This window comes from Leucoraja erinacea, chromosome 11, assembly GCF_028641065.1.
Source record: "Leucoraja erinacea ecotype New England chromosome 11, Leri_hhj_1, whole genome shotgun sequence".
Lineage (NCBI taxonomy): Eukaryota > Metazoa > Chordata > Chondrichthyes > Rajiformes > Rajidae > Leucoraja > Leucoraja erinaceus.
In genome coordinates this window covers 9,763,008-9,782,561 of record NC_073387.1, presented here as the reverse complement: position 1 = coordinate 9,782,561, position 19,554 = coordinate 9,763,008, and the positions used below count along the sequence as shown (strand labels likewise).

Here is a 19,554-nt window from a genome sequence, read left to right as displayed (position 1 = left end):
GGCAAATTAACTAAGCTAAATATAAACTCTACAGTATTGATTCTATAACTAATTCTACCAATCAGTGCATGTTTATATTGAAAACAAAATTGATGAGTATGCATTAATTGTATCATTTTTCAAAACACATTATAAATATGAACATTGTCTGAATCATGGTTGAAGATCTTATTTATAAATAAAACCTTCCAACAAAAAGCAGAGATTATCTCAGTCTTTCAGTGTTAACTTATCATTCTTCAGCTTTTTACTCATACTCAATACAAATAGTTGTGCCACATCCTAAGGCACAACAATCAAGGAGTTATCTAACAAGAAGTGGTCTGAAGAAGGGTCTCAACCCAAAACGTCACCCAGTCCATTTATCCGGAGATGCTACCTGCCCCGTTATGTTACTCCAGCATTTTGTGTCTATCTAAGGAGTTATTAACTATATGTGAACAATTAAAGATATTTCCATGCCATGCAATAAGCCAATATTTAATTGCCTTTACTGGAAGCAGGGAAAAAACACATTAAACAATTGTTAAGTTGGAGATGGAAAAATAAATTAATTGAAGGCAAATGATTGTTGACATCTTAGAATTCCAACAGTAGATTGACTTTAACAATATGCCTTTTACATTGCATTTCAAGGTGGTAAATTAATAACATTACTCGGGGCCATCATAGGCACATTAGTTTGATTCCATTGTGTTACTCGATAGGGACCCAATAATGAAATCCTAAAATAAAAACCTGCTGCAAAAGTTGTGGCCTGACTTAAACACAGTGAAATATTTTGTGGCACATGCTCCACAAAATTACTTTGAAAAGCTAGCTTAATAAAGGCAATTTCAAGTTGCTGTAAAGGTTATGAACTCAGTTTACTATTTCAATATCAACATTGCCATCGGAGATCTGCCAGCCTTAACATGCATGTCAGCCTTGTCATGATGATGATGGCCAACAATGTCAAAGTCTAATTGACTTGCAATTACAAAACTCAGTGTTACCCTAGCAGTGACTGGACTGTGACTGACTGATATGAAGGAAATCCAGAGCCACAAATCATGTGTGGATTCTAATGCACCAGTTAATGGGAAATCTGAAAATTCCAGCATGTCACAGCATGTACAAAATCCATAACTCCCACTCACTGAGAGACTGATGACCACATTTATCATTGAAATTTAAGCTCAGAAAGAAAATGACAATATTCCTACAATATTAAGAAATTCTTCTTCAGTTCTTTTCTAAGGATATTCGCCACATCTTTCTTAATCTCATTAGAGTAAGGAAAAAGCTAGCTCAAAAGAAATTGACACATTCTCCCGTAATGCACCAAAGCAATTATTTATTTGAGTGGCAGTAGAGGTATGGTATGGATCAGACTGTGAAATATTTAATTAAATCACTAATGAAAGAAGGGATCAAGCTTCTTTTGAATTTTCGGAGCACTTATACACCGCTTATTACTATTTTCTACAATTATAAATATGATATCAAGAGTCAAGAGTGTTTAATTGTCGTATGTATCAGTAATATGACAATGCAATTCTTACTTGCTACAGCCTCATATGGCTGTACATCCAGAAGATGAGGATATATATTTCATAATCGATAATACACTAACCATGATATTATTATTAACCATGACACCAGGTAGCCATCTTCTGCCTCTTCTTCTTGCGTATGACGTGCACAGCCTAATGTTGTAAAACAACTTGTTCTATTTCATCTTATTTGATTGTGCACGCCGGGTTGATTGCATTTGTCGAAACAGGGCGGACCACGTGAAGGTTGCAATCTTCCACCCCCCGGGTAGCCATGATAATGTAAAACCAAAGTCTATAGTGCAACCGAAGACACAGTCCATAGAAGATAGACTTAACTGAAAATAATTGTAAAACTGAGGAACCTCTGAGCACAAATACATAGCTTCTGGAAAGTAGTTTCAGAGTGTACAGGATGGTGAAGAAATCTTTTAGCATAGACACAAAATGCTAGAGTAACTTAGTGGGAATTGCAGAATCTCTGAAGAGAAAGTATGGGTGACATTTCAGGTCGAGACCCTTCTTCAGACTGAGAAATATCACCCATTCCTACTCTCCAGTGCTGCTGCCTGTCCGGCTGAGGTACTCCAGCATTTTGTGTCTATCTTCAATTTAAACCAGCACCTGCAGTTTCTTCCTACACATTAAAGCTTTTGGCCTGTTGGTCTTCATCAGTCAGGGGATTGAGAACAGAGGTTGGGATGTTACATTTCAATTGTATAAGACATTGGTGACGTTGCACGGAGTTTAGTGTTCCGTTTTGGTCATCGTGTTTTACAAAATATGCCATGATCTGGAAGGAGTGCAAAAACGATTTATGAGGATGTTGCTGGGACTTGAGGGACTGACATAGAGAAAGGTTGGGCAAGGTACGCATTGATTCCTTGGATTGCAGGAAGCAGAAAGGTAATCTTATAACAGTGTATAAAAGCATAAGTAACATACATATAGTGAATGCGGTCTTTTTGCCACTGTAAGAGAATAAAGAACCAGCTGGCATAGTTTTAGGAGAGAGGGGAAAGATTTAACAGAAACCAGCCTGACAAGCTTTGCACACAGAGGGTGGTATGTATATGAACTAGTTGCTAGAGAAAGTGGTTGAGAGAGGTAAAATAACAACATTTAAAAGACAATAGAATGTGGGACCCGTTGGGTCCCAGCTTCACACGGAGAGGGGGGGGGGGGGGGGGGGGGGGGGGGGGCTTTCTAGAGTGCTAGCATGGTGTTGTGGCCCGAAGGGACTGGTTTTCCAGATGGCTAGTATGGACATTGTGGGCCAAATGGATTCTTGGGCTGGCAGCCCAGTCACTGAGACCATTCACACACACACACACACACACACACACACACACACACACACACACACACACACACACACACACACACATATATATGGCACAAACACACACACACAGCACACACACACTCACACTTCCACAGTCAGCGGAACTATCGCAATCAGCGTGACCTCTGCACTTACCGGAAGTAAACAGCTTGAATACTCACACAGCTGAGCACGGCCTCTCCATTTTGGGGCTTCCACAGTCAGCGGAACTTTCGCAATCAGCGTGACCTCTGCACTTACCGGAAATTATGCAATCAGCGCAACCTCTGCACTCACCTGAAATTACACAATCAGCGCGACCTGTCCACTAAGCGGAAGTCAGGAAATGAGCGGGACATTTGAACCAAACACATTCGGACCTAATAAAGCATTTATTCCTTCCAAACACAGTCGGACCTAATAAAGCATTGCCTTTTCAAGCTCAGGCAGGGCAGCAGGCCAAACAACTCATGGCATTGTCATTAAGGGCTAACAAATCATTTATTGCAATTACATTGCAGACACAGTTCAGTTGATTCACAGCTTAGAATGAGAGTCATGGACTCTCCCTCATGATCTTGCAGAGTGACAGAGTCAAGTCCAGGCATCCAGGGTTGTATTGCACAAATGCAAAAAAGAATCACACTCAGTACCCAGCACCATTCACAGTGAAATGGCAGAATCCTTAAAGAGTAAACAATTTGCATTTCATGATCCCATGTGTGATTTGGGCATACATGTAGATATGTTGGTTAGTACGTTTGCAGATGACACCAAGATTGCTGGAGTTGTCTATGTTTTCCAAGTTCCATTGTTTTATGTTTTCCATGTGTCTTATATGTCTATGCAATAGCTATAAGCTACCTTAATTTATCACACTCAGATTTCAAATGAAGTATTTTCATGAACTGCTGCTTGCCAACCAGTCCCAGCAGCTGTCAACTGGAAAGTCCAGGTTTGCCCCAGTTTTCACCCCTGCTCTCCGCTATTTTGAAAGATTATTTTTGCATTTCTGTGAATGGGATGCACAGAAAAGTCCGCTCTGTCAATTTATTATTCTTACTTTACATGGGAGCGGGTAGCTTTCAACTGTTAGACACAGAGTAACTTCTGATGAAGATAGTTTTCCTGCCAGATTCCACAATAGGAATTCAGCATTCTTAACCAAAACATGAAGTTCAAATTGCAGGTCAGGTCTCTGATTGTAATGTTGATGTTGATTCTCCAGAGCAGACTGGTGCTAGATTTTACAATTGTTCAGCATCTACTCTAGATTGGCAACTGACAACGTTCCAGAGGAACCCAACAGGTCAGGTAGCATCTATGGATTGAATGGGCAGATGATGTTTAGGGTGGGGACCCTTCTTCACACTCCAAAACCTGAAATCTGATTCTCAACCCAAAACGATTTGTCTGTCAGAAGAAGAACCTTGACCCAAAATATTGCCTGTCCATTCCTTACACAGATGCTGTTTGACCTGCTGAATTCCTCCAGTGCTTTATACTTTGCACAAGATACCAGCATCTTCAGTTCCTTGGGTCTCTGAATTGGCAACAATTTATTTTCTTTAAAAATCTCTGTGGAACCATCAAAAATACTCAAAAATACTTATACTCCCTTTGGTTTCATAAAAGTTCTCCGATCTGTTGTTAGACAAAAAGCTGGAGTAACTCAGCCGGACAGGCAGCATCTCTGGAGAGAAGGAATGGGTGACATTTCGGGTCGAGACCCTTCTTCTGTCTGTTTGTATTAATGGTGCTTTCTTCATACCTTCTTTGCAATATAAGTTTTTCCATTCTTTCTCTCTAAATCTCCTTTACCATTTCCTTAATTTGTTGATTTGACTTTTCATCTTCTCATTTGACTTTTCATCTTTGATTCATCTTCTCTTTCATCTTTGATTCATTCTGGTCTTCAGAATTGCCTACACACTTTGTCTTCTTTATATTGGTCTGGACTGTAACTGAGTTTTATCATGTAAAACATAGAGCATAGAACAGTACAGAATCAGGCCCTTTGACCCACAGCACCCATGCTGAACATGATGTCAAGATAAACTAAACTCCTCTGCCTGCATCTGATCCATATCTCTCAGTTCCCTACATATCTATGGGCCTCTCCCAAAGCCTTATAAATGCTACTTTCTGACCTGCCTCTGTCCCCATCCCAGGCGGTGTGTTCCAGGCACCATCCACTCTCTGTGTAAAAAACTTGCCCCGCAGATCTACTTTAAACTTTGCCCCTCTCACCTTAACACAATACTCTATAGCTTTTGATATTTCTACCCTAGGAAAAATTATTCTCACCTCATTTCTTTCTTATACCATACTATATTTGTCCAATTCCTATCTCTTTCTACTTTGCCTTCTCCCTAATTTAATTTAATTCTGGCACAGAACGCAAAGTGCCAGAGTAACTCAGGGGGTCAGACAGCATCTATGGAGGGAATGGGCAGATGAAGTTTGGGGTCAGACTCTTATTCAGACTCTGGCAAAGAGTACCGAACCCAGCCATCATCTGTCTGTCTGAAGAAGGGCACCATCTGGAAACATCGCCTGCCCATTCCCCCCAGAGATGCTACTTAATCCACTGAGTTCCTCCATCACTTTGTACTTGCTTAAGATTCCAGTATCTGCAGTTTCTGGTCTTCTTTTAATTCTTGATTACTGATCCGTTATTTTATACTCTCACTTCCTTTCAGCAACCTGAATAACACTTAATGAATAGATCTTCATTAGAAATATTCACCCTTGATTTCTTTGATGGCATATACGTATTTCTATATCAAAAATATACGCAAAAGCATCTATTGAAGGAATGGTGAATATGCGTTTGCCTGCTGGGAGTTGTCACTGCAGGTTGATTTGAACAGTGATCATTGGAAAAGATCCGTAATAAAAGAGCAGAGAGGCCATTACTACCAAGAACAAATGAAAAGGCTGCTGCGTTTTCCTCTACAATACAGATAAATGAGGCAAGACCTAGTGTTCTGCTGATAAACTATAAAGATATGTGAAAAGGTAAGTTGTAGAAAAGACATTTCCAATTCATGAGAAATCCAGATTGAGGCGGTGAAAATAGAAGACAGTCGTTAATAAATCCAATCCAATGGTGAATTCAAAGTAATGGTCTCAGATGTGAACTGTTTAGTACAACAACGATGAGTGACTGGAATAAATGGGAAAAATCTTTCAGAACTGGGCTCACCAACCCAAATCACTGCTATAGCACATCCCGCACCAATTCTCCATTGGCCTAATTAAGGGCTCTTAAAGGGACAGCAACAAGATGCCATTTTATTAATGGTTTTATGAACAATCACAAGCAACCTGTTGGTGGACACCTGGATGCTGATGGCATATAGTCAGTGAGTTCTCGGTGAGTTGGCCTTAGGGGGAGTAGTCTTCTATCAAGGCTATAAATAATTTAACTTCTTAAATGTCCCTCGTGCTCACAAACATTTGAAAAGCATTACATTTAAATAATTAAAAAAAATACATAAACATTTCAGAAAATCATCTGCAAACAATTAAATAAAAACTCAGTTTGTACTCATTGCACAGGCCAAAAATTCTCACTGAAGTGAACAAGGCCTTTAATTGCTATAGGAGCCCAGTAAGTATGGGCTCCACTATTGGAGATTAGATGAAAAGCAATCATTGAGCAGGTGTAGTGGGTCCAATTTAATCCAGGTTCTTACTTCACAGTTGTCAACAGCTCTGACTGCCAGTAGATGGGGAGAGAAGGGAGAGAAGGGAGAGAAGGGAGAGAAGGGAAGAGAGGGGAAGAGAGAAGGAGAGAAGGGAGGGCCTTGACCCAAAACAACACCCATTCCTTTTCTCCAGATATGCTGTCTGACCTGCTGAGTTACTTCAGCTTTTTGTGTCTATCAAGGATAGAAGAGGATACAGATCAGATTTGATAGTGGGAGGAGGCTTGAGGAACATAAGCACCATCTTAGAACATTTGAGCTAATGCTCTATTTCCATGCAATACATTATATGTAACTTTATGTAAAACAGATAAACCGAGGTCACATTTTACCCCAAAACAGGCATTCCCATTTACATAAACATTACATGATAATTAATTATGGAAATAGATTTTTTTTAAAACTATTGAACAAATATAACTTGCGGCACGTGTAAACTCCTCCAGCAAGGTATACGTCAAACTTGGTAGGTGTCACATGGTGAACTGTTCAACATTTTAAAGCACGTGACCAGTTAATAAGCATTTGTTTTACTCTTAATAAGAACGGCTGTCACTTTAAGAATGTGGATGTTTGCATCTTGGTCTCTTATCGGTATAGGTCCCCTGACCATAGCCTCTGCTTCTTTCCTTTGTCTTTGCTGCGATGAGACCACTCCTATGGTGAGGAGAGGAGGAAAAATCTAACTGCAGTTCGAGGCTATCAATGAGCTCATTCTCTCCGGAGAGGGTGGGTTCATTAGCATTAGCATCAGCAGACAGCCCAGCTGCTGGTGATCTGAGAAGGCAATGTGTTTAGATCCAAGCTTTCCAGGCCTTTATCTTCAGTGGACATACACATGGTGAGTAGTTTTTTCCTAATTTCCTATATTTTTAGGGAACAAGGTTTTCATTATTTGATTTTTTTTTCACCGAAGGATGACAGTGAGGCTAGGTAGAAGCAATGAATTAACAGTGAATTGTTATGTACGGTGCTCAGAAAATTTACCTGGACTCCTGCTGCAGTCATTAGTTTCCCTATTTTCATTGAAACACAGAACTACTGTGCCATCTTTAGAATAAAGACAAAGAAAATAATGTCATTCTATTTGCTTTCGTGTCCTCTAATGCCAGTGTATCTGTGACAGCAGTGAATCTGGGCAGGGCCTGTGTTGCAAGCAGCAATGATGAGAACTGCAGATACCGGCACACATCAAATTCTGACTGGTCTGGATGTATGGTGTGTCAGAAAGAATTGTATGTATTTATAATTTTGGAATATTAATATAGATGTTGTGTTTTAGTTTTGGAAGTGATGATGCAGTATAGTTAGGCCTGGATTTGTTTTTTCTTGGATGCAATGTCATTGATGATATTAATGCAGTTCTGTATTGAACTCCCATTTAAAGATTGTAGACCATCACACAAATGGGGTTCATTATTAATTTACGGCCATGTAACTCTTTGAGTGCCAAGCCATTTGTCACTTCAAAAAAAAAAAAAATGGATGTGCAATTTTTCTAATTCATTGCCTCCACAGCGCTGTCAGTCGATGAAATGCCTGCAGCTAAATATTATAAAGTGGAATTCAAGGAATGCAGATAAGTGCAGAACTGTTCCAGTGTCGTTTATTGCAGTCTCCAAAATAAATATGCAAATAAAAGCCATAACCTTTATTGTTTTTCAAAAAGAACATACATATTAGAATTAATTTGGCCACAAATATGGTCCTGCAATATATAAATGACTGACATTGGCATAAATAATGGATTTTATTTTTCTAAATGTTGTAGCCTGGTTTTATATGATCATAATTCTCAGTAAATACTGTTGCCTTTTTTGTAGTCGGGTCAGCACCTGGAATTTATTAAATATTCACCCACCCTTGCAGGAATTCATAATTAGCTGTTATTCATTATTTGGGTATTCTGAGGATGAAATTGTACTGATACAAAATATATATTTTAAAATTATAATGTATAATGCGGTCTTGAGAATGACAGCAGATTAAACTAGTTCCTTGATAATGGATCTCTGCTTCGATAATTCTGGGTATCATGTGACCTTGAACTCTCTATTTTATTGCAAGTGGAAAGGTGTTTAATTACTTCTAGTCACAGCCTCCATTCTTTCTGCATCCCTTGGTTTCGATGCATTTAAGATAAGGTCAGATTGTTCTGCTCCTAAACCATGATTCATATAGACCTGTAGGCTAAGATTATGGTTCATATCATCTGGGCTAGGTTCATGGAAGATGCTTTATAATTGTAGATATGGAAATTAGAACCATTTTATGATTGTTGTGGATGGGAGTCTCGAGAGATTCACAACCCATTGAAAATAGTGCCTGAAGTAGATCAGTATAGACATTATGCAAAATTAAATCACTCACTGCTAAATGTAACCCAGAGAAGTCATAAATATACTGGACAGGAAAAGGCACAAATCAGTGTGGGTTTTATTGGGTGAATATTTTCAGAATGCATTCTAACTAACTGGTTTACAGTGTACTTCAAATCTGGCTGTACATATTTTCTATCGAATGAACCCATGTATGGAAAGATTATTTGAAAAACACATTTATTTGTGTTGAAAATCAAATATAACTGTGAATTTTAACATCAAGATAAATATATAGGATGTAATTCCAATGAAAATCTCTTTCCCCCTTCCCTAATGTTACCCCATACAATAAGAGGAGGAGGGGCGGGCGGGCACAGAAATTACAATATTTTCACCCATTCATTCAATTGGTGAAATTAATGCAAGTATCCTCACCAAATGTTCATGAGCCCTCTATGTGCATGTGCTATTTCACATCCTCACTTCTAGTGTGTGATCAGTGATTCCCATTAGTGAAAGATTCCAAAGGGAAGTACCTTTGTGCTTGAGCCCAGTTTTTCAGATACCAAACTAACTGTAGAGGTGGTCAACTCTAACCTGACCATAAGTCCTCTGCTGCTCAGCATCCACACATGTTTATTCCAAGAAAATGTGTTTTGAGCACTGAATGGATAAGAGAGCATATACTCCTATCCATTGGCCCAGTTTGGATGTGCTGAGATCAAGTAAGTGATTTATCTAGATGTGCAACAGAGGAGTTCCCTTGTCTTACAGAACTATTTCATTAGCTTGATCATTAATTTGGAGGGAGCTATTCTTCAAAACAAATGGTTGCTTTATTGTACTGATTATGTAGCTAACTTGTTTGTCACATATTATTCCTTTACATATAGTGGTTAATACATCATTCTACAATCCCAATGGTTTATGCAAACAGTTTGCCATGCTAACCATTCTGTAAATTCAACATGAGCAGCTGTGTTTTGGCAGATTTGAGACCCGCTTCATTTTCACAAGGACCTAAAATGGGTGAATGTCAACTCATTTTTGTTTTCACTGCACTGTGAAGCTACATTGATTTTTAAAGTAAAGCCCACACACACAGGAACGATTAGTGAGTGGTGCAATCTTTGTTTCAGATCTTTCAATGGGTATTTGGAGTAGCAGATTTGTTTTTGTAAATTTGACATTAAACTTAGTGTGTAAGAAGGAACTGCAAATGCTGGCTTAAATCGAAGATAGACACAAAATGCCTGAGTAACTCAGCGGAGAGAGGAAGCATCTCTGGAGAGAAGGAATGAGTGACGTTTTGGGTCAAGACCCTCCTTCAGACCCTATCAACTTAGTAATAGACAATAAACGTAGTTCCCTTCTACTGTAGCTGTCATTGTGTGAGTGGGTGGTGAGAACAAATGTATTATTATATTTCATAAATTATTGGGAAAATAGCTGTCAAGAAATAATATGTGGGATATGGGGAATTGACTGTGGGCGAAAGAGCATAGAGCTCATTATGTATTTCAAAAGGACGGCATGGGAATAGTGGGCAGAATGGTCTCCTGTGGAATTTAATTCTGTATTTTCTCTAGTTGTTTATAGGATTTGATGAGGCCTTGTTATGTTTTGGTCTCTCTTTCCAGTCATGTATTCTCCACTGAGATTGTGTGCAGCTCACATCTGTTTGCATGTATTCATGGCCATGGCTCCTATCCATTAAATGAAGTCCTGATCAGAGTCCAGTCATGATCTCTTCAGAGCAGTTGTGTTCCAGTCACTGAGGCCTAGTCGGGCCTCTGAATTATGAGAAGCCTGAGAATTATGGGATTTTGTAAAGGAGTCATCTGAAAGATGATGTTATTCAAAGTTCATTGGATCAGAACAGGTTTGGAAGGGATACATCTGGAATATTGGGTCAGGATAAGCAGGAAACAAATCAAGGCATTAATTGGTAAATTTGGAACTGATATCAAGAACAGAATTATCAACGTCTGGAATGTACTTCACTAATAGAATGATGGTAGAAACAACAAAATACTTCTGTGGGAAGGACAACATGGCTCATTTTGGATGCATGTAGTAATATGGGTCAACGGTCTTTATAAACATTTTGCAATCTTAGGATCTATAACATTGTACAGCTAAGTTACAAGATAAATGCCAATGCAGGTTAAATGAGATGGGGTAATTCCTTGTTACATCTACAACTTGTGCTGTGCTCACTACTATCAGCTGCAGCTTTGAATGGTTCCCAACTGGCACTGGGCATGTTCTCGCTGGAGTTTGGAAGGATGAGAGGTCCCCTAATTGAAACTTACCAAATATTGAAAAGTTTGGATAGAGTGGACGTGGAGAGGATGTTTCCAATAGTGGAAGAGTCTAGGACTGGAGGTCATATCCTCATAATTAAAGGACGTTCCTTTAGGAAGATGATGAAGGGGAGTTTCTTTAGTCAAAAGGTGGTGAATCTGTGGAGTTCTTTGCCTGAAGGCTGTGGAGGCCAAGTCCATGGAATTTTCTAAGGCAGAGATAGATATATTCTTGATCAGTACAGGTGTACTGGGAGAAGGCAGGAGAATGGGGTTAGGAGGGAGAGATAAATCATCCACGATTAAATGATGGAGTAGACTTGATGGGCTGAATGGCCTAATTCTGCTCCTATCATTTATGACCTAATACTTCTGTTCATGGTACAGGTCTCCAAATGGTTTTGGTCTCCAAATCTGAGGAAGGACATTATTGCCATAGAGGGAGTGCAGAGACGGTTCACCAGACTGATTCCTGGGATGTCAGGACTGTCTTATGAATAAAGACTGGATAGACTTGGTTTATACTCTCTAGAATTTAGAAGATTGAGAGGGGATCTTATAGAAACTTACAAAATTCTTAAGGGGTTGGACAGGCTAGATGCAGGAAGATTGTTCCCGATGTTAGGGAAGTCCAGGACAAGGGGTCACAACTTAAGGATAAAGGGGAAATCCTTTAAAACCGAGATGAGAAGAACTTTTTTCACACAGAGAGTGGTGAATCTCTGGAACTCTCTGCCACAGAGGGTAGTTGAGGCTAGTTCATTGGCTATATTTAAGAGGGAGTTAGATGTGGCCCTTGTGGCTAAGGGGATCAGGGGGTATGGAGAGAAGGCAGGTACGGGATACTGAGTTGGATGATCAGCCATGATCATATTGAATGGCGGTGCAGGCTCGAAGGGCCGAATGGCCTACTCCTGCACCTAATTTCTATGTTTCTATGGTACTGTTCCCAGTTCATTCTATATGCATAAAGTGGCAAGCCTGGCACTGATTGCTCTCTCCTGTTGCCCTTAAAGTGGTGGTTGTGAATGCCTTTTGTCATCTCAGAAACCAATTACAAATTGTTTTGGGGATCTAAGATTTTTCATTGGGCTTTATTTTTAAAAAAAAAAAAAGATTAATTCTTTAAATGATATTGGTATGCTGGTTGCCATTTTCTTTTTTGACGATTCAAAAGCATCATGTTCTGGAACTGGCTTTCTTTTAATTACAGAGCTCTGTAAACTCTCCTGGTGCGACCTGAACTTGTGTTTCCTCTATTGAATGCAGTGTAACTGAGGTTTGTGTCAGGCATGAATATGGTCTGCTAGTTAGAATATCTCTTTCCCCAGGCAAGATGCCTGCTGCTGCAGAGATTCCCAGTAGGTGGTCACCCATCCAAGCACTAATCAGCCTGGATCTGCTTAAGTGAAAACTCGCAAAGAACATAGATCTATGGTTCCTCATTCTTCACTCTGGAGTATATTATCAATACTCTTACCTCCAGACCACAAAGGCCACCAGGATTTACCATCTCCTCAAGTCATTCATTATCATCTAGGTTGAGAACATGGTTGGATTATCACCATAATCAGTATTAAGCTTTAAAGGACGGCACAGTGGTAGAGATGCTGCTTCACTGCAGCAGAAACCCAAATTCAATCCTAACCTCGGATACTATCTGTGTGGAGTTTTTATATTCTCCCTGTGATTGCGTGGGTTTTCTCTGGATGCTCCAGTTTCCTCCCATATTCCAAAGATGTGCAGGTTTGTAGGTTAATTGGCTTCTGCAGATTGTCTTTAGTGTGTAGAGGATGTAAAGGTGGAATAACATAAAACTAGTGTGAATAGGTGATTGAGGGTTGGACAGGACTTGTTGGGAGAAAGTGTCTGTTTCCACACTGTATTCCCAAACTAAATAAACATTTTTAGAAATAAATAGCAGCAGCAAAGGATGAATGGCCTTGGCAAAGGGTATTATGGTAAAAACTGTTAGTTGATCAGAAAACCAGTGATGTTCTGGTAGCCTCGAAACCAGAACCAAAAATCAAGTGGTAGGCTAATATTGGGGAACTCCCAGAACCTTTATTGGCAAGAGTCTACAATTACATTGGCCAAAAGAACTGTAGCACTCTTGTCTTTCAGTTGAAAATGTCACTCCACAAATTGAAGCCCATAAAACTAGGTTGACATTTTAGTGCATTACTAAAGGGCCTGTCCCACTTCGGGAATTTTTTCAGTGGCTACAAGTGATTACGTTGTCACCACAATGTCGTGGGGTGACGCCTGTATGGTCGCGAGTTGTCTCCTCAAGTCGCTTAAAGAGTCGTAACTTTTTTCTTGTCGCAGCTGGATTTTGAAATGTTCAAAACCTTTTGGTGACTGTGGGCTTGACGTAGCTTGTCTTCTGTCGTAGATGCTGTCGTAGGTTGTCGCCAGGATGATGCAGGTTGTCACCAAGTGATGTAGGTTGTAGCCGGGTGAGGACTTTGGTGAATTCCATTGGCGACTAGCTAGGTCAACCTATGTCAACCGGCGACAGGTACCGGCGACTGAATTGTCTTCAGTTGTCGCCAACAGGGTCGTAGCTTTCGCGGGTGGGCGTAGATTGACTTCGGTTGTCGTAGTTTGTCATCTGTGTGGTCGTAGGTTGTCGTAGGTGTGGTCATAGGTGGGCGACCTAATGGGTCGCAGATTGTCGGTAGCTTGCCGTCGACTAGGTGATAAGTTATCGTAGACATTGTCGCAGGGGGAGTCCAGTCGCCGTTTTTTCAGCGACCTGCAACTGTGACTGTCGCCGGCAGTCGCCGAAAAAATCGCCTAAGTGGGACGGGCCCTTAAAGGAGCACTATACAGTTTTAAATGCTGTCTTTCAGATGGGCCCTTAAACTAAAGTGCCTCTGTTTTCTCAAATATGGGCCAAAGAGGAAGAATCTTCCCACTGTCATAGCTATTACTTAACCTTCAACTGAAAGCACCAGAACAGATTATCCAGTTATTCTTGTTTGCTGGAAGTTTGCTTGTTCCAATGTAACATTTTATATATTACATAATTTACTATATTTCAGAAATACTGGATTGGCTGTAAACCATTTTTGGATTAATAACAAAACCAGGTTAATGTCCCAACATAAATGCTAGTCTGTGAGACAAGATTTCATTGGTAATGTCTATTTTCAACGTGGAATTAATTATGATTTAAGAAAAAAATGATTTTAAGGGTCCAGGTATCAATGCAAAGGTCAGTATTTAATTGTTTTGGAAAACAGCACAAAAACAAGTCCTTCAGCTCACAGAGGCCATGCTGACCATTGATCAACCATTCACACTAGTTTTAAGTTATCTCATTTTTGCATCCACTCCCCACACACTCGGCAATTTATAGAGGCCAATTAACCAACAATCCCATGCGTCTTTGGGATGTGGGAGAAAACCTACAAGGTCACAGGGAGAATAATGTACAAATGCCGTACAGGCTATATCTGAGGTCAGGATCAAACCGGGTTTCTGCACTACTTACAGTACGCCCACCTGTTCAGAGAATCTGAAAAGAGATTGGAAGGTAGGTCTGATATAATTTGATAATTGTAGTCACATAGATGATCACATGGAAGTTAAAGGCAGCATATACTATATAACATTATACATGAGGGGCCACTCTTGAGGGAATACATATTTGAAAGTGTGAGATTAATGATGGGTTTGCGTCACATTAAATTCCATCATTATAAATAGTTGATAATGTGTGAGGTATTTGTGAACTTCCTACTCAACAGCACCGGAAAGGCAGCAGAAGTTCAAATTGGTGGCTCGCCTTCATTTGCTCAAGAATAGTTGGGGATGGGCAATGTACACTGGCCTTGCCAACAGTGACCAGAATACCTTGAAACTGAGTAAATAAAAATAAATGCCAGTGTAGCAACTGTACCAGAAGTGCTTGGCCGACAGTAAGACGGGTTCAGGAGTGCAGGTATTCGGCAATTTAGTCATTCTCCAGTACCGCAGACTTCTGCTGTCTCCACTACTCTCATTGTGTGATGTGGATTGAATTGTAAAGGCTGAAGACCAGCATTGACCATACCTGGGCTTTTTGCGAAGGAGCCGAGATGTATCTTCCCACCCAACATCTTTAGCTGAATATGTTTGCAAATCTTTCAGCCTTTAGAACTTACCTTTCATTTAGTTTAGAGATACAGCGAGGGGATAGTGCCCACCGAGTCCGTGCCAACCAACAATTCCCAATGCATTCACTTCCACACATAATAGGGACAATTTACACTTTCACCAAAGCCAATTAATCTGTATGTCTTTGGAACGTGGGAGGAAATTCTAATGTGTTTTGTGAGCCCATCCATTTAGTATGTTTGCAGTACTAGGCAACATGATGAAGGATGTGCTCAGTGTAAAGGTAGGAGTTTCTCGCTACAGGGACGTGTGATGATTACATTTACCAACACACTATGGGTGTTTTAACAAGAAAATTAGCGAAGAAGTGGTCGAGCAGCTGTATTTCTGCCCCCCCCCCCCCCCCCCCCTTTATTGGTTCATTCACCACCAGTGGAAAGACAATTTGGCACCAAAACAGAACATGTTGGGAGGGTGGGGCGCATGGGGGGGGAATTCAAATCTTCCAGACCCTAACCATTGACTGTTTCTCTTTCCACGGAGACTGTCTGTCCAGCTGGTTTATTCCAGTATTGACTGTTTTTGCTCAGTTTTCCAGCATAGTGCTTATGTTTTTATTTTCAGTTTGACAGCTAAATCCTTCTGGGTGGGAGCTGGGGAGTGCTAAATGTGTTATGTAAAGTTAACATGGAGGCCACTTTGCAAGGAGCAATGTTTGCAGCAATGGGATTAATGGCAGCTTGGCGTAGCCTTCATCCTTTATTATTCAGCTGTGGGAGTGGCAGCTGCTTGACATGAAATGTTATGGCAACAGTATTATTAAAGGTCAGGGGATTTGCCTGGAGAGTAACGTGCACTCTAGTGGCACCTGGCCAAATGGAGACGAGGAAGTACATAGAATATATGCTGATTTCTCACCGAGTCACAAAATGAAAGTAAAGATACTGCAGAGATTATCCTGATAATCCAATAAAGAAGATCCTGAGTCTTCTTAGTACTTGTTCAGTCTGAAACATAATCAACATTGAGTAATGCCTGCTTTGGGGATTTTTAGCTCGGTTTAGCCATGTTCATTTGTTGAATCCTCTCAGTCAATGAGTTTAGTTGATGTTTATTGTCACGTGGTACAGTGAAAAGCTTTTATCTCAAGGTCCAGTGAAAAGCTTTTGTTTGCATGTTATCCTGTCAGAGAAAACAAAACCACACATGAATACGATCAAGTCTGCCCATAGTGCACAGATAGAGGATACACCAATCAGTGCAAGATGTAATATTGAAGTCTGACGCAATCCAATTAAAAATGGTTCAAAGGTCTCCAACAATGTAGATGGGATTTCAGAACTGCCCTTTAGCTGATGAGAGGACCATTCAGTTGCCAGATAACAGCTTAGAGAAACTATTCGTGAGTTTGAACTTGTGCGTTTTCAAACTTCTGTATCTCTCACTTCATGGAACAGGGGAGAAGAGGGAATGGTCGAGAGACTCATCCTTGATTATGCAGTGGCGACCTTGCAGAGGTGGCATGAAGTGTAGATGGAGCCAATGGAAGGGAGGTTGGTTTGTGTGATGGTCTGAAAGCCAGGCTGCGATGCATCCCGATAAGATGCTTTCTACGGCACATCTGTAGAAGTTTGTGAGAGTTGTTGGGGGCATGCCAAACTTCCTAAGGTTTCTAAGGAAGTGGAGGCATTCATGTGCCTTTTTGGCCATAGCTTCAATGTGGCTGGTCCAGCACGACTTTGTGATATTTATTCCTAAGACCTTGAAGCTTTTGATCATCTCCACTTTGGCATCATCAATGTTAACTTGGGTGTGTGTACTGCTTTGCTTCCTGAAGTCAATCAAAATCTCCTTGGATCACAGAAGAATGGTGAGAATTTGGCAAATGCTGGTAGATACCAATGGTATCAAATGGTGGCAGCAGTGGGGCCTCGCGGCCGATGAACCCACGGTCAGCGTCGATGAAGGCACGGGTAAAACACGTGATTGGGGGATGGCGAAGAACAATGGAGCACCTGGTGTTGGAGAATCGCTGTGAGGCGGGGGGGGGGGGGGAGAAACAACAAAGGGGGCCCTGGCGCAGATACTTTGTAACTTTGTCAGTGCCGTATGTGGTGACTATTTGCATACCTTGGGTATGCAAGCATAGAATTTCACTGTGCCTTGTCACGTGGCAATAAAGTATTCCATTCCATATCTCATTACCAGGACAATGATAACACAATTTTGTACTACTGTGAAGACAATTAAATGTGCCTTAGGCTAAGGGTGAAAACCACTTTTCTTTCCAAATTTCAGCTATGAATTTTGCACATAATTTGTGTACATGGCATTGGTAGAAGAATACCGCTGTACCATAGAGAGTATGCTGACCACCTGCTTCACGGTATGGTACAGCAGCTGCACTGCTGCGGACAGGAAGGCACTACAACGGGTGGTGAAAACCGCACAGCACATCATCGGTGCCCCGCTCCCTGCCATGGATGCCCTCCACCGAAAACGGTGTCTGAGACGGGCTGGGAAGATCATCAAAGACCCCTCACACCCCAACCATGGACTGTTTGCCCTCCTCCCATCAGGGAGGCGGTACAGGAGCCTCTGGTCACGTACTAGTAGGATGAGGAACAGCTTCTACAATAATACAATCACATTGCTGAACTCGGAGTCCCGCCGATAGATTTCTCCGGTCCCTCCGTCCCCATTGTTTAATTATTCTGTATTTTTTGATTATTCTGTATCTTCTCTCTTTCTATTTTTTTTTTTTAATTTCTTTATGCACAACTACTACGGACTGACACAAAACTGCATTTCGTTGTACTCGTACTTGTATTTGTGCGATGACATTAAAGTTGAATTGAATTGAATACATCAACTTTGTGGATGTCATATACTTGTGCTGAGGGTAAAGTTTATTCAAGGTCTTTATAACTTGAGTTTGTGACACTAGAGTTTATTAGCCTGAAGGGAAAGGGCTGTGGGCACAGACAGGGAAACAATAGGAGCTGGCTTCTTCTTGGGGTCAAGGAAAGAGCATTCACGTCACGGCACCACAGATTCAAATTCAAACTTTATTGTCATTGTGCAGTGTACAGTACAGAGACAACGAAATGCAGTTAGCATCTCCCTAGAAGAGCGACATAGAATATGAGCAATAAATAAATATATTTACGTGCATACAGTCATAGTAGTGCAATTTCTTCCGGTGGAAGGAGTGTCCGGGGTGGGGGTGGTGACTGGCAATCACTGAGGTACAGTGTTGAGTGTTCACGACTGAACAATTTCTAATCTTGTGATGTGGACTCGATAAGAAGAAGCATTTTCTTTCATTCCAAGAATTTCATTGTCCTATCTGGGATACATGACAATAAAACTCTCTTGACTCTTGAAGATTATAAATTGTTCAGCCAGAGCTGAACACACTTCTCGGCATCTGCATACAATGGCGTCTTGCGTTTCTTGCGCGTAGTAGTGGAAAGATTGGTGGAAACAGGGCAGTGATGTGAACGCTCTTTCCTTGACCCCAGGAGTTAGCTGATGGATACATTCACTGCCCTACAGCTGAAACAGGATATTCTTGCTGCTGACATTCTCTCTTTGTCATGTTGCTTGGAAACTAATTCTTGGGAGAACTCGTGTGTAGTTGAAAGATTTTGCGTGTTGAAATCATGTTTTGTGATTACATAACTTTAAAATGATCATATTTAACAATGGGTAGTGATTTAACAGAACATTTCTACTTAGATGGTAGACAAAAGTGTTGGAGGAACTCAGCAGGTGAGGCAGCATCTATGGAGCGAAGGAAATAGGCAACGTTTCAGGGCTGAAATCCTTCTTCAGACTGTTATGAGGGATGGGGGGGGGGGGGGGGGGGGGGGGGAGAAAGGACGGGGTGGAGCCAATGGGTTTCACTTGGGCAGTTTGACTTCTCTAACTGCAGACAGTCCTTACTTTCTCCTCCCCTTCTCAGCTCTCCCTCAAAAAAAACAAAGTATTTCTACTTAGATGTAGCCTTATGGTGTTATAAATGTACATATGAAATAAAATATTGTTTTGTAGTCTTGGCTAATGACCTGGAAATGGGTATATGATAGTTTTCATTGCATTTTCATTTTGATAGTAGTCTAACGACGATCTGGTTTCTAAACTGTTTACAAATTGACAGGAAGAAGAAACTGAATTCTAAAACTAATGCCACAAGAAATGTAGAATGTTTATAACATTTTGGTGTCCCGCAGATACATATATTGAAGG

General features: G+C 40.7%; 1 protein-coding gene across 1 annotated transcript in view; it reads left to right on the top strand.

The window, feature by feature from the left end:
- The first annotated feature begins 6,660 nt into the window (after nucleotides 1-6,660).
- jakmip2 (janus kinase and microtubule interacting protein 2) overlaps nucleotides 6,661-19,554 on the top strand; it is a 224,883-nt gene continuing 211,989 nt past the window's right edge. The window contains exon 1 of the mRNA XM_055643376.1: nucleotides 6,661-7,413. The gene's annotated coding sequence lies outside the window, so the exon portion shown is untranslated. The remainder of the gene's footprint in view (nucleotides 7,414-19,554) is intronic.